This window comes from Eulemur rufifrons, chromosome 15, assembly GCF_041146395.1.
Source record: "Eulemur rufifrons isolate Redbay chromosome 15, OSU_ERuf_1, whole genome shotgun sequence".
NCBI classification, from domain to species: domain Eukaryota; kingdom Metazoa; phylum Chordata; class Mammalia; order Primates; family Lemuridae; genus Eulemur; species Eulemur rufifrons.
The window spans coordinates 109,475,249-109,489,572 of record NC_090997.1 but is presented as its reverse complement, the minus strand read 5'-3'; the positions used below and the strand labels follow the sequence as shown (position 1 = coordinate 109,489,572).

The following is a 14,324-nucleotide window of genomic DNA, read 5'->3' as shown; positions in this document are numbered from 1 at the left end:
TTTTATGGTTTTAATAATTATGAGATAACATTAGCTATAAAAAGTGATGAAAGTATAATAATTAGTTACTTAAAGAGTAGCACTATTCAAGAATAAAGAAGAAAAAAAAGACTGGAAAGCAGCAGGCCCCCACCTTTTTTGGCACCATTCATTTCCTTCACAGCCATCTTTATATCACCGTTTTTTGTTTTTTTTTTTTTGTTTGTTTTTTTTGTTTTTTTTTGGAAAGCAAGAGTTGCATATCTAAAATAGAAAAGCAGAAAACCAAAAGGTTTTTCATTGACTTTAAATTACCTCAAACCTAATTTTGTAACCACTGGCTCAAATATAGTTTTCACAACAATAAATGCTCTTATAAAGGTTGATATATTAAGCCGGGTGCAGTAGCTCACATCTGTGATCCTAGCACCCTGGGAGGCCAAGGCGGGTGGATCGCTCAAGGTCAGGAGTTCGAGACCAGCCTGAGCAAGAGCAAGACCCCATCTCTACTAAAAATAGAAAGAAATAATATGGACAGCTAAAAATATATATATAGAAAAAATTAGTCAGGCATGGTGGCACATGCCTGTAGTCCCAGCTACTCAGGAGGCTGAGGCAGGAGGATTGCTTGAGCTCAGACTAGGCTGATGCCACGGCACTCTAGCCTGGTCAACAGAGTGAGACTCTGTCTGGGAAAAAAAAAAAAATTTGATATACTTAGCTTGAAATCAGGAATAATGTTTATTTAGGATAACTAAATAAAAACCAAATTAAAGATGAGAAATAAAAGACACTAAGCATTTCTCATGAATTATCTCCTATTAATTTTATATTAAAATTTAATGTAAAACATTTGCAAAGCTGATATATGATAAAGTTGCAGAAATTAGCAATCTGGGGACTATTTACACTAAAAAAGTTAAAATTAATTCCTATGTTCAAACAACCTCCAGATGACTCAAAGGCTTGCAATGTGAAAGTCAAAATTTAAAACGTTTGCCAGAATATTTAAGAGAATATCTTTATGGCCTTGTTGTGGGGAAATATTTAGACCAAAAAAAAAAAAAAAACAACAAAAAGTTGGAACATCGAATCAGAATTTTAACCATATAATTGAGAAAGTCAGGCAAGAGCTATTCCTATAAAAGCACCAGAACTAGAGAGTGTCAGTGGAAGGATACATACCAAATCTGAAAAGTGGTTGTTTTCAAATGATGGGACTATGGATAATTTTTTATAACCTCCTTGTATTTTTGCGTTTAATTGTATTTTGTAAATTTCCACACAGTATGTATAATACTTAAGAAAAGAAAACCCCACAGTTTGTTTTAAGGATTCAACAAGATACTAAGAGTCTTTCACATCAGGTAAATATTACTAGGATTATAATACTACTTTAATGAAATGTATTAATACCACATTAATGAGTAAAATTTAGAAAGCATATACTCTTAGGTGACTCCATTAAATAAAATTAAACACCTATTTTTTAACAAATTTCAACCCCAACTATAAACAGGATTCTCTCTTAATTGATAAAGATTTTCATATCTGAAATGAACAGCCATCATTTTTTATCAGCAGACAGTAAAGGTATTTCCGTCACCACTGTGATTTGAATGATCTGACAATGTCACAAAATAGAAAGTAGCAACATACAGATTGGAAGAGATTATATATAGATGATGTAGCTATCTACCTGAAAAGTATACAAGTGTCATCTGAAAAGTAATTAAACTCAGAAATAATAAAATACAATTTTCTGAGCATCTACTATGTGCCCAGCTTTACTCCTAGTGCTTTACAAACTTAACTCATAGTAGTTTCACAGCATCGCTATGACAGTACTATCAACCTCACTTTATAGACAAAGAGGAGGCTGAGGTACAAAAAGGTCAAGTAAATTGCCCAAATTTATTCATCAAGTTGCTGACAGACCTGGGAATTGAGCCGAAGTTATCTCTTTCTGGAGCCCGTTCTCCTTAACTAAGGCACTCTACATTCCCTGTGAAACAGTGCGTAACAAGATAAAGTACACGGAAGTCAGTGAGTCTGCTACATACCATTAATAACAAGCTACAAAGTATAATCCAAGAAAGATCTGATTAAGAACAGCACGGGCCGGGCGCGGTGGCTAATGCCTGTAATCCTAGCACTCTGGGAGGCCGAGGTGGGTGGATCGTTTGAGCTCAGGAGTTCGAGACCAGCCTGAGCAAGAGCGAGACCCCATCTCTACTAAAAATAGAAAGAAATTATATGGACAGCTAAAAATATATATAGGAAAAATTAGCCGGGCATGGTGGTGCATGCCTGTAGTCCCAGCTACTCGGGAGGCTGAGACAGGAGGATCGCTTGAGCTCAGGAGTTTGAGGTTGCTGTGAGCTAGGCTGATGCCATGGCACTCACTCTAGCCTGGGCAACAGAGTGAGACTCTGTCTCAAAAAAAAAAAAAAAGAAAAGAACAGCACGAACTAATGACTGCAGCTATTTGTCTATAATGACTGCAACTATTTGTCTGCATGGCCCCCTATACTAGCCTGGGACCCTCCTGTGGGAATGGCCTTTGACTTTATCCCCACTGCGGCTGATGTTTGGTACAGAACCTCTAGTGAGCAGTGGGCACACAGTAATGCACATTGGACTGAATTCGGGAAACACACCTGTAATTAGTAGAAGAATCATAAACTGAAATTTCAGAAACTAGGTATTTCTGGAAATGAGACCTTCAATCAGCCTAAAAAAAGAAAGAATATGAAGTTCAAAAAGAAATCTTGGCATACCTCAGATACTGAAGGGCAGAGGCCACCAACATGTACCAAATAACCTTTATCTCTTCGTAAGGGTTCAGCATACACATTTCTGCTTGTAGAAAAACAGAATATACCACAGAAATGATCATCATTGTATTGAGATGTTTCAGAGAAAATGAAAACTTGCTAAATATTTCATGGTTTCTTTTTACTATCACAAAGCTTATCAAAAAGTTATCAACAAATATCAGCATGACCAGACTGAAGACCAAAAGCCTGGAGTACAGTGTTAAGATTTCTGGGCCTTAATCATATCATCTTGAAAAATAAATGGGTATGGATTAGTTGATATTAAGTCTCTCATAGCTCAAATGAATAAATTACATCTAAACGGAGTAATCAGTTACAGCTGTCCTTTGGTATCCCTGGGGGACTGGTTCTAGGACTCCCTGCAGATACCAAGATCTGAGGATGCTCAAATCCCTTATATAAAATGGCACAGTATTTGCATATAATCCACACACATCCTCCTATATACCTTAAATTACCTCTAGATTACTCATAATACCTAACACAATGTAAATTCTATGTAAATAGTTGTTATGCTGCGTTGTTTAGGAAATAATGACAAGAAAGTTGGTTGAATCCATGAATACAGAACCCACGGGCTGACTGTACGTCACGACTTAAGTCTGTCATTTGTCCCCGGTTCAGAGAAGTGCTATGAGAACACTGGATGTACACAGGATCTTAACTCCTTAGTGTTAGTGCTGGCTAGAGCTAGTGGTTTCAGAGACCTCTTTACACACATTCCTTTTGTAAGGCTGGTGGCAGGCACCCCTCCCTTCCCTAATGAAAAAAGAGGCGGCTCCTCCTGTCCCTAGGTACCTGCCCCCAAACTTAAACAAATTCCTTACTCCTGGCGCCCACATCTCCTGGCTGAAGAAGCTCCCATCCCCCAACCCTAAGGACATATAAAAACCCACTCAAACTTCTGTGCCGCGCGACTTCTCGGGCCTTTCTCTCAGGGGGCCCGCGAACTTCGCCCGGGAGCGCCCTAATAAAGCCTCGTTGCTTTCTCCTTTTCAATTCTGTTCGTCTCTCTTTCTCTGGCGCCGGCTACTTCAAAGCAACCTTACATTTGGTGCCGAAACCCGGGAGGGGCCTTTGGCTGCACCACCCCCTTCCGAGAACTCTCACTTCCCGGACCGGGACCTCCGCTGACTGCCTTCCAGTCCCTGATTGACGACCTCGGCCTGGGTGAGTCACCCCGTGTTATCCCAACCCGGATCCCCCAGGAGCCTCCGTTCCTTCCGGGAATCTGTTCCCTCTCCGTTAAACCGTGGGCCCACGTGGGAGGCTCCCCCGTTCTGGGGCTGAGGCTATTCGGGGACGCCTGAATTCCTCTCACCCCTTTCCGTGCCGGCACACTAGTCTCGGGCGGAGACGTCCCCCCAGGCTTTTGCTGCCTCCATAGCCAGGATACGGTTCCTGGCTGTTTCCCCATCCGGGTTGAGGTGACATGGGTGACCAAAATTCCCCGAGAGACGCCCCTGGGGTGTCTGCTGGCCAATCTGAAGGCCCTGGATTTAGGCATCCGGCCCAAGCGCCTCATTCTGTACTGCAACACTGCCTGGCCAATGTATAAATTGGACAGTGACTCCCAATGGCCTGAAAATGGGACTTTCAGTTCCAATATTCTGCAAGACCTTAATAATTTTTGTCACAGGAATGGCAAATAGTCGGAGATCCCATATGTCCAAGCCTTTTTCTGTTGGCGCTCCCGTCCTTCTCTCTGTCTGACCTGCCACCCCGCACAGGTCCTCCTTGTGCTGGACCCCCCACCCCCCTCCGCCTCTTCTCCCTCTCACTCTCCCCCGGACGTCTCTTCAGACGCCCCTTCTGCTTTCTCCGATCTACCCGACTCCCTCAGCCCTCCCCCGACTCGACCTCCACCACACCCACAGGCGCCCGCCCATCCTCCCACACCGCCCAGCCACTCTGCCGACGTCTCCCGTCAGCCGGCACACTCGCTCCCACGCAAACCCCTCGGTCCAGCCCCTCCTCTGTCCGTTACGGGAGGTGGCCGGCGCCGAAGGGCTTGTACGCGTACATGCTCCCTTCTCCTTTCTGACCTTTCTCAGATTGAAAAGTGCCTAAACTCAGGGAAATCACTCAACAGGCAGACAAAAACCCTGCGGCCTTTCTCAGCCGCCTTACAGATGCCCTTATCCAACATACCCGCCTAGAGCCTACCTCCCCCGTGGGGACTGCTGTCCTTACAACTCACTTTATTACTCAGTCCTCCCCTGACATCAGAAAGAAACACAAAAAAGGCAGAGGAGGGCCCTCAGACCCCTGCCGAGACCTGGTGAATATGGCATTTAAAGTGTTTAAATCCCGAGATGAACAGGCAGAGGCCCAAAGGGAGGCCCGTGTCCGCCAAAAGGCACACCTGCAGGCCCAAGCCTTGTTTGCAGCCCTGAGGCCGGGGAGACCCGAGAAGCCATCGACCTCGTCTAAGGTGACCAGCCGCGCTCCGCCAGGCACCTACTTCAAGTGCGGTAAGGAAGGCCACTGGGCCAAGTGGTGCCGGCAGCCACTTCCACCCACAATGCCTTGCCCGGCTGTGGTCAAGAGGGACACTGGAAAAGTGACTGCCCCTTGGGACAGAAGTCCAGAGGGTCAGTCCTTCCATCCCTAGACCTGCCGATGGCAGCTTGGGGTCTGGCTGCCGAAGACTGAAGAGACCCCGACTCAATGACCCCATCACCCTTGCCGAGCCCAGGGTAACAATCAAGGTAGCGGGTAAGGCAGTGTCCTTTCTGGTTGACACGGGGGCTACCTACTCTGTCCTGCCTTCCTTTTCAGGCCCTACTTATCCTTCCCAGGTGTCGGTCGTGGGTATTGATGGCAATCCCTCTCGACCCGCCACCACCGGTCTCCTAACTTGTCTAATAGATGACTGTCCCATCACCCATTCCTTCCTTATCATGCCCTCCTGTCCCACTCCACTTTTGGGAAGGGACTTATTAACCAAGCTGGGCACCATCCTCCACTTTTCCTCCGGAACTTCCACCCTCCTTCTTCTCTCTCTCTCTCTCTCTCTCCAGATTCCTCAGCTCCGCCCACAGCCTCTCCCGCTTTACCGAGTCCTACATACCTCCTCCCACCAGAACTCGTAGACCCCCAGGTTTGGGACACCTCCACCCCAGTGGTGGCCACACACCACACCCCCGTCCTCATTCGACTCAAAGACCGCTCATCCTTCCCTTCCCAGCCACGGTTCCCTATTTCACCAACCCACCACAGAGGTCTAAAACCCATCATAGAACGTCTTCTGCGCGAAAAACTTTTAATTCCAACTGACTCTCCCTATAACACACCCATTCTCCCGGTAAGAAAGCCAAATGGCTCATACCGGCTAGTCCAGGACCTCAGACTCATTAACGAGGCAGTTGTCCCCATACACCCTGTGGTGCCTAATCCCTACACTTTACTCTCTCATATTCCACCCTCCACCACCCATTTTTCTGTCCTGGACCTCAAGGATGCTTTCGTCACCATTCCTTTAGACCCAGCCAGCTACAATCTCTTTGCCTTTACATGGGAAGATCTCGACACGAACATGTCTCGACAACTCACTTGGACTGTCCTGCCCCAGGGGTTCAGGGACAGCCCCCACCTCTTTGGTCAGGCTCTCACCCAAGATCTTCTTCAGTGCCCCTTACAACCGAGCACTGTCCTCCAATATGTGGACGATTTATTACTCTGCAGCCCCTCATACTCCGACAGCCACACACACACTGCCTCTCTACTCAACTTCCTTGCCCCTAAGGGCTACCGGGTGTCCCCCTCCAAAGTTCAGCTGTCTAAGCCTACTGTCACTTACCTTGGACTTAGTCTCACCCCTACTTCCCGTCATCTCACTGTTGATCACCAGCAGGCCCTCCTCGACCTCCAGCCTCCCACCACTGCGGAACAAATTCTATCCTTCCTTGGGTTTGTTGGTTTCTTCCAACACTGGATCCTCACTTTTCTCTCCTTGCCAAACCCCTCTATGAGGCAGCACGTGATGCCTCTGCTGGCCCTCTCTTAAACCCTCAGGCTGTCTCTCGCGCATTCCTAAAACTTCGAGACTCTCTCCTACAAGCACCTCCTCTAAGACTCCCTCATCCTGAAAAACCCTTTAACCTCTACACGATGAGCACCAGAGCCTGGCCCTCAGAGTCTTCACCCAACCTCTGGGACCTACTCCCATGTCCACCCCAGTGGCCTACTTATCCAAACAGCTGGACACCACAGTCCGTGGCTGGCCACCCTGCCTCCGCGCCTTAGCAGCAGCCACTGCTCTTACCAGGGAGGCCCTGAAACTCTCCCTGGGACAGAACTTATATGTCTTCTCCACCCACCGTTTACAGGACCTTCTGACTCACCGCTCTTTAGCCCTCCTCACCCCGTCTAGACTACAAGAATTCCATCTCTTTTTTATTGAAAATCCCACCATTACTTTATCACAGTCCCCGACTCTAAACCCTGCCACTCTGCTCCCCATTCCCTGTTTACCCTGTCCTCACACTCCTGCTCAGAAATGGTTGAAGTCTTCACTACCCCTAGACCCGATCAGTCAGACAAGCCACTTCCTACAGCGGACTCAACTTTCTTTGTTGATGGCAGCTCTGTCACAGGTGAGGATGGCAAACGCCGGGCGGCCTATGCCATTATCTCTGCCTCTCAGGTAATAAAAGCCTCCCGACTTCCGGAGGGCACCACCTCCCAAAAGGCAGAACTCATTGCTCTCACCCGAGCCTTACACCTAGCCCAAGGCAGGAGTGTAAATATTTACACAGACTCCAAGTATGTGTTTATGATGGCTCACTGCCATGCTGCCATATGGAGAGAACGGGGCTTTCTCTCCCCAAGGGCTCCCCTGTTATTAACGCCACCCTTATCCCCAGTCTCCTCGAGGCCCTTCAGTTACCCACCCAATTAGCTATCATACACTGCAAGGGACACCAGACGGATGGGTCCCCCATCGCTAAGGGAAACAACTATGCTGATACTGTTGCCCATAGTCTAACATCCCCAAAACATCCTAGTCCGGCTCCTCTTCTTTTCCTTCCCATTCCTTCCCTCCAGCCTCGCTACACTCCAGAGGAGCGCAACAGCCTTCTCACCCAAGGGGGATCAACCACCACTGAAGGGTGGGTCCTTCTTAAGGACGGCAAGCTGGCTCTCCCTAAGGCACGGGCCCTAAAACTCATTGGCCAGGTCCACTCTTCACCTCATACTGGCACTAAGGGCCTCTTCCACCTCTTAAAGCCTCTATTTTCACACCCTGCCCTATGTTCTCTCATCAAAACTGTTTGCTCGAACTGTGACATCTGTGCCTCTGTTAACCCTCAAGGAGCTTCAAACCCCCTGTATCCACCCACCAGATGCGTGGTCACCTCCCTGGACAAGACTGGCAGGTCGATTTCACCCATATGCCACCTCACAGGCGTTTCAAATATCTTTTAACACTGGTAAATACCTTCATGGGCTGGGTTAAAGCCTTTCCCACTGCCAGTGAAACTGCTGCTGTTGTTGCCTCCACTCTCATTACTGAAATTATCCCACGCTTTGGCCTTCCTTCCTCCATTCAGTCTGACAGTGGCCCTGCTTTTGTTTCTAAGGTTGTTCATCAGGTCTGTGAGGCTCTCCATGTCGAATGAAAACTTCATGTTCCCTGCAGGCCTCAGTCCTCAGGAAAGGTTAAAGGGGCTAACAGACTAATCAAAGACCACCTCACCAAACTCATTATTGAGACCCGCCAAGCATGGCTTGACCTTTTGCCCTTAGCTCTCACCCGGATCAGGGCAGCCCCCCGACATCCTACCTACCTTAGCCCTTTCGAACTCATGTACGGCCGGCCTTTTCTCATTAGCCACCATCTTCCAGCCCAGCCCACACCTTTGGCCTCCTATCTCTCATATCTCTCCCTCAGACAACTTCTCCGGGCCCACGCAGACAGATACCTACCTCAGCCTCCAGAGACTGACTCAGATATCTCTCACACAGATATCCTCGACCCTTGAGACCAACGTTGGAAAATTAAAGTCACAGGAAAAGTATACTGAAAAATACACGACTATTACCCTTCAGCGACTATTCACGTCAGCCGTGAATACGTCCTGGCCCACCAGACACAGGTTCAAATATCTATCAATATGCTGGAAGCAGAACCAACTCTAGCAGGACAACTTTCCTGCTGCCCTAAACATCCCCCTCTTACCTCCTGGCTAAATATTATTCAACATACCCTCGCCTTCTTAAAACTCCTCCAAAATAATCTGTAATGTCTCCCACTGTTTTCTCTGTGCCTCCCTTCAGTGACTCCCTACTGGCCGCTGTTCCCCTAAACTTTTCTTACCCTTAAAAGACTCCCTCATCGGGTCCCTCATGCTCCACTCCACTCACTCGAGTTCCCCTATGGGAACCTGAGCCCACAGGCCACCTTATGCGGATCACATATGCTTTCTCACCACCCTCACTGACCCCAACCTACAACTTCATGGACGCTGTCTCACTAACCGTACTATGACCATGACCACCTCTTCTGCTCCGGGACAGTTCTTCTGGTGCAACGGAACACTTACCCGCTACGTCAATATGTCCACCCCGGGTCCTTGTTTCCCTGTCATGGTCATCCCTCAATTAACTCTATACGGTGAGTCTGAATTTGGGTGGCTTCTCCCGGGACCCCGCTCAAAATGAGCCATCTTCTTGCCAGTCATGATAGGTCTCAACTTGGTCTCCTCCATCGCAGCCTCAGGGCTTACGGGAGGCGCCCTGGGCCACAGTATTATTTCTGCCCAAGACTTTGCAGATCGCCTACAGCTATCCTTGGAAACCACGTCATCCACATCACTAACTTCCCTGCAGAGACAACCGACTTCTCTGGCTCAGTTTCTCCAACGCCACCTGCAGAAATTATCCAGAGTAGCAGTAAACCAGATGCTTCTTCCCCCCTACTCTCCTCTTCCAGTCACCCCTCCACCAGCCGACTCCAGCCCATAGCCCCCACTACGCCCCTCAAAAGCAGGAAGTAGCCAGAAAGACCATGACACCCTATTATCATTAAAAGGCCGGAATGTAAGGCTGGTGGCAGGCACCCCTCCCTTCCCTAATGAAAAAAGAGGCGGCTCCTCCTGTCCCTCGGTACCCGCCCCAAAACTTAAACAAAGAAATTCCTTACTCCTGGCGCCCACATCTCCTGGCCGAAGAAGCTCCCATCCCCCAACCCTAAGGACATATAAAAACCCACTCAAACTTCTGTGCCACGCGACTTCTTGGGTCTCTCTCTCACGGGGCCCGCGAACTTCGCCTGGGAGCACCCTAATAAAGCCTCGTTGCTTTCCCCTTTTCAATTCTGTTCATCTTTCTTTCTCTGGTGCCGGCTACTTCAAAGAAACTTTACACCTTTGTTGGGGAAATAACGCACCAAGAAAACCTTTCAATCAGACAAATATCAACAGCAGGTATTATATAGCTTGTGATAATGTTAAGAGCACATAAGAAAAAAACAGACAAATTACTTGAGTTAGACAGCATGATTTTGGAAACCAGAAATACTAGGATTATAGATAATTTTTTTTCTTGCTTGACAAAAAAATTCAAAATTCTTAGACTGTCATCTCATAGTCAATATTGTGAAGGGAACCTGGTCTGAAATCAAAGATTCACTGAATTGAGACTTGAATTACTAGCAAATCCTGTACCTGGCACAGAGGGAGTACACAAATATTGTTGAATGAATCCATGAGTACTTTTACTTATGTTTTAATAATTTTTAAATAATAATGGGAGATTTGTAAATTTGATTGTGTTCATTAAGTAATAGTAGTAACAAGAGTAGCCTAGCACTTATTGAATGCTCTGCTCCAGGCAACATGCTAAGCACTTTATATACACATCACCTCATATGATTCTCCCAACCACCCCGTGAGGGAGCTATTATTAATATTATTTCCATTTTACAGATGATGATACTGAGGTCATAGGAGTTTAGGTCACAAATCTGTTAAGTATTGGTGCTAGAATTCAGGAAGAGTCTTTCATCTTTACGTAATTAATACCTAACCTTCTTCATTAACTTACTTCATTTAATTTGTTAATCTCTTTGGATTATAAATGTATTCTACAGACAATATAGTGAAACTACCTAGCTTTACATTTTTATATTGCAGTGAAAAAGAAGTAAAGAGCTATAGTACACTAAAGGAGTCAGAAGGTATACATTTCACCTAACCCTTCACTAACTCAATACAAAATATCTACTGGATACCCTATGGGCTGCACGCTGTACTTGGCAGTGAACAAAATCCCTGATCTTGCTGAGCTAGTATGTAAGGGTGGGAAGGCAGTGAACCAAGTAATCAATCAAGTATCAAGTAAGCAAAACACACAGTGTTGTGACAAGTGATATGGTGGAAAATAATGCAAGGAAAGAAAAAAACAGTTGCAATTAAACCAGATGATATAATATTTTAAGTTGTGTATATGTATTAATATATGCATAAAGAAATGCATTGAAATGCTCACTAAAATATTCATAGTGGTTACTGAAGGTTGCAGAAACTTCAGGTAATTTTAATCTTCTTATATTTTCATATTTTATTTAAAAATCTTAGTAAGCCATTATCTATACAAGCAGAAAAAAATAAAACCATCGCTAACATGGAAAATTTAAAAACCCACAGAAACATACAGATAAAAATAAAGAGAGGTAACCGCATAACTATCACAAGAAATGATAGAATTTTCTCTAGTGCCTGTGATTGTTCTAACTATTATAAGCATTTAGGGACTATCTAAAGTTGAAAATATTCCTGAAATAGATGAAATTATTAAAGTGAGGGAAAGCAAATAGTTTCCATCACTAATACCGATTTGATAGATTAGTACTGGTTACCTGAGGAAAACTGAGAAGTTGGTTTTGTTCACCAGGTAACCGCACCTGGAAAGTGTCCAGTTAGGGCCCAGTGGAAAAGAATGCAGCTTATCTACTTGCTAACTAAATCTTGGGTTTAAGCTTTTAGCAATTTTCTGCTCTTTAAAAAGTTGACCTCCAACTGGCCAATTTCTCATTTTGTATAAAGAAAAGCCGCCAACAGGAATAAAACATTAAAACAGCTCAGGCACCCAACACAACCCAGAAGCAGGTAAGTATTATTTTACAAATAGGTTAGGATTCCTCAGTAAATTGTTAAACCAACCTAGTGTAAACTTCAGATTCCATCTATCTTGTTCTATTTGATTTTCTTGTCTTCCTGAGAAGTCACCTCCTGTCAGGTTTTCTTTAGCATCAAACCAGTCTTCACTTATTTCTTGGTAATTTCTACAGTCTCATAAATTGAAAACAATGAGCTATGAATTACCTACAATGTTTAACCCTCTGAAAAGTTATCTAAAAAGCATGATGAATCAAGATGATAATTACTTGTTTTATATACAAATCTAAAGATGAATATTAAGCAAAATAAGAGAACCAAGCATAAAGCTTTTGTGAGAACGGATTTCAGCAGTCCCGGAATAAAAAGTTCTTTTCAGTTTGAGTGATCAGCTTCCTAGTTTCCCTTTAATTAATATTGATTCCCAGTTTATTAAAACTGTTACTTTTCTGATTTTTCAATTGTTATTTATTGGAAAGAAGACATTACCTTTATGTACAGAATAAGAGAAAACTTCTTTAAAAGGACTAAGTAGTGCTGCAGCTCTTTATATCATTAAAATTAATGATCTTTCGGAATGACCATAATCTCTTTTCATACAGGAGAAAACTAAAAAAATGTACACAATTTACAGAGATACAATTAGACACAAGAAAGAAAGTTTTCAAATTGGAAACATGAAGCAGAAGAATAAAAGTCCATATAATTATTCAGCATTATCGGATATATCAGGTGACTTTAAAGACAAGTCAAGCAAAAATAAGAACATACTTAACATTCACAATCAGAATGATGCCATTGCAGTCAATTAAAAATATCTATTTTGATTTAATGAATAAACACTAGAGATATTTTAAACCTTGACTGTTTTCTGGCAACTGTGAAAGATATTTTTATACTAACTTTTATCATCAACTTTCAGTTGATCAAAGTCTACATTTATATCACCATTTTTTAAACCATCTTTCTTGGGTGATGTATTTTGTTTAGGATGACTACTGTCAGATAACAAAGATATCTGAGGATTAAGATAATAAAAACAGTAATAAGGACTAGCAATTATTGCGCTCTTACTATGTGACAGGCACTCTTCACTGGCATTATTTAGCCCGTACAATAATGAAGGCTATGAGAGTAAAACCATCAACTTGACTTCACAGATGAGAAAACTGAATCTAAGAAACTCATTGTGCCAAGCCACAGTTAACAAGAATTAGGATTTGAATCCAGTCTGTGTATAGTTACTATGTGCTAACACTAGTATTTTGGAAAGTGTGGCAGATACACACTAGAAGTACTTGAGATAACTTTGGGAGGTATATATAAATATTAATAGCATTAACCTTTAACAGTTATGCATTTAATTTAGTGTATGCTTATGTATATCTTTTATTTATGGGAAGTAATATTTCTTATATGTAAAAGTGAATTATTCTTCACACTTAAATTTTTGTGAAAAGGAGAATCATTTGAAGAAAAATACAGAATAACATTACAGGTAACATAGGGCTATGGTAAATTGTGAAGATGGTACATGAATAGCTGAAATTTAGAAATACTATACTACACTATATTGGCTTTCATGCATAACTAGTTAATTTAATGAGACAGGGACTAAAACGTAATCCCAACTTAAAATAGATATTGTTTTATAGCCAAAAGTATGATTATAAAAATTGTTACAACTACATCTTGTACTTTTAAAAATAATTTATTCTTCCTAAATAAGCAGGTTATACCATTGGTACCACTGCAATCAAAATAAAGCCCTTGAGAATTATCATATAGTACTAAATGTATAAATTGTTTAAGCAAAGTATTAATACGTAAGAAATTTAAGTACATGAAAATCTAGTTATGAATCTGTTAATTCTTTGTGGATAACTGAGTTTTTTAAAAAACGAATTTAACAATAGAAGAATTTGTTAAAACAATTTACTTTTTATCATTCATGTTAGTAGAAAGGAACATATATTAATCAAGTATTTCACTTTGGACTTGGGAATCCATCTTGGGGGATTACCTAAGACCACTCAAAGAATGAAACCTTAAAGTTAAGACCAAAGTCAGAAAAGCAGAAATAAACTTCAGCTTTCCTATTCCATTGCCTCCTGGCCTGATAATGGAATGTAACTTATGTTACTATAACACTTTATAATTTGCAGGGTGTTCTTATATAGATTAAACCATTTTTCCTGATTGTCATCTGACCAAGATTCCCTTGGTGGAAAAAGACAGAATGAAAAAACTTATGAGAAGCATTTAAAAACTATTTTCATCATTTCAACAAAGGAGAAATTAAAACTTTGTTCTACCTAAAATAAATGGAACATTACTTTATTCTACCTCATGACATGAAGGTGCAAGATATTAGTTTTAACTA

At 43.2% G+C, this 14,324-nt stretch overlaps 1 long non-coding RNA gene across 1 annotated transcript in view; it reads right to left on the bottom strand.

The window, feature by feature from the left end:
• Positions 1–204: 204 nt before the first annotated feature.
• The window catches only part of LOC138395394 (uncharacterized), a 51,324-nt gene continuing 37,204 nt past the window's right edge, over positions 205–14,324 (bottom strand). The window contains exon 5 of the long non-coding RNA XR_011235538.1: positions 205–243. This is a non-coding gene — a long non-coding RNA (uncharacterized lncRNA). The remainder of the gene's footprint in view (positions 244–14,324) is intronic.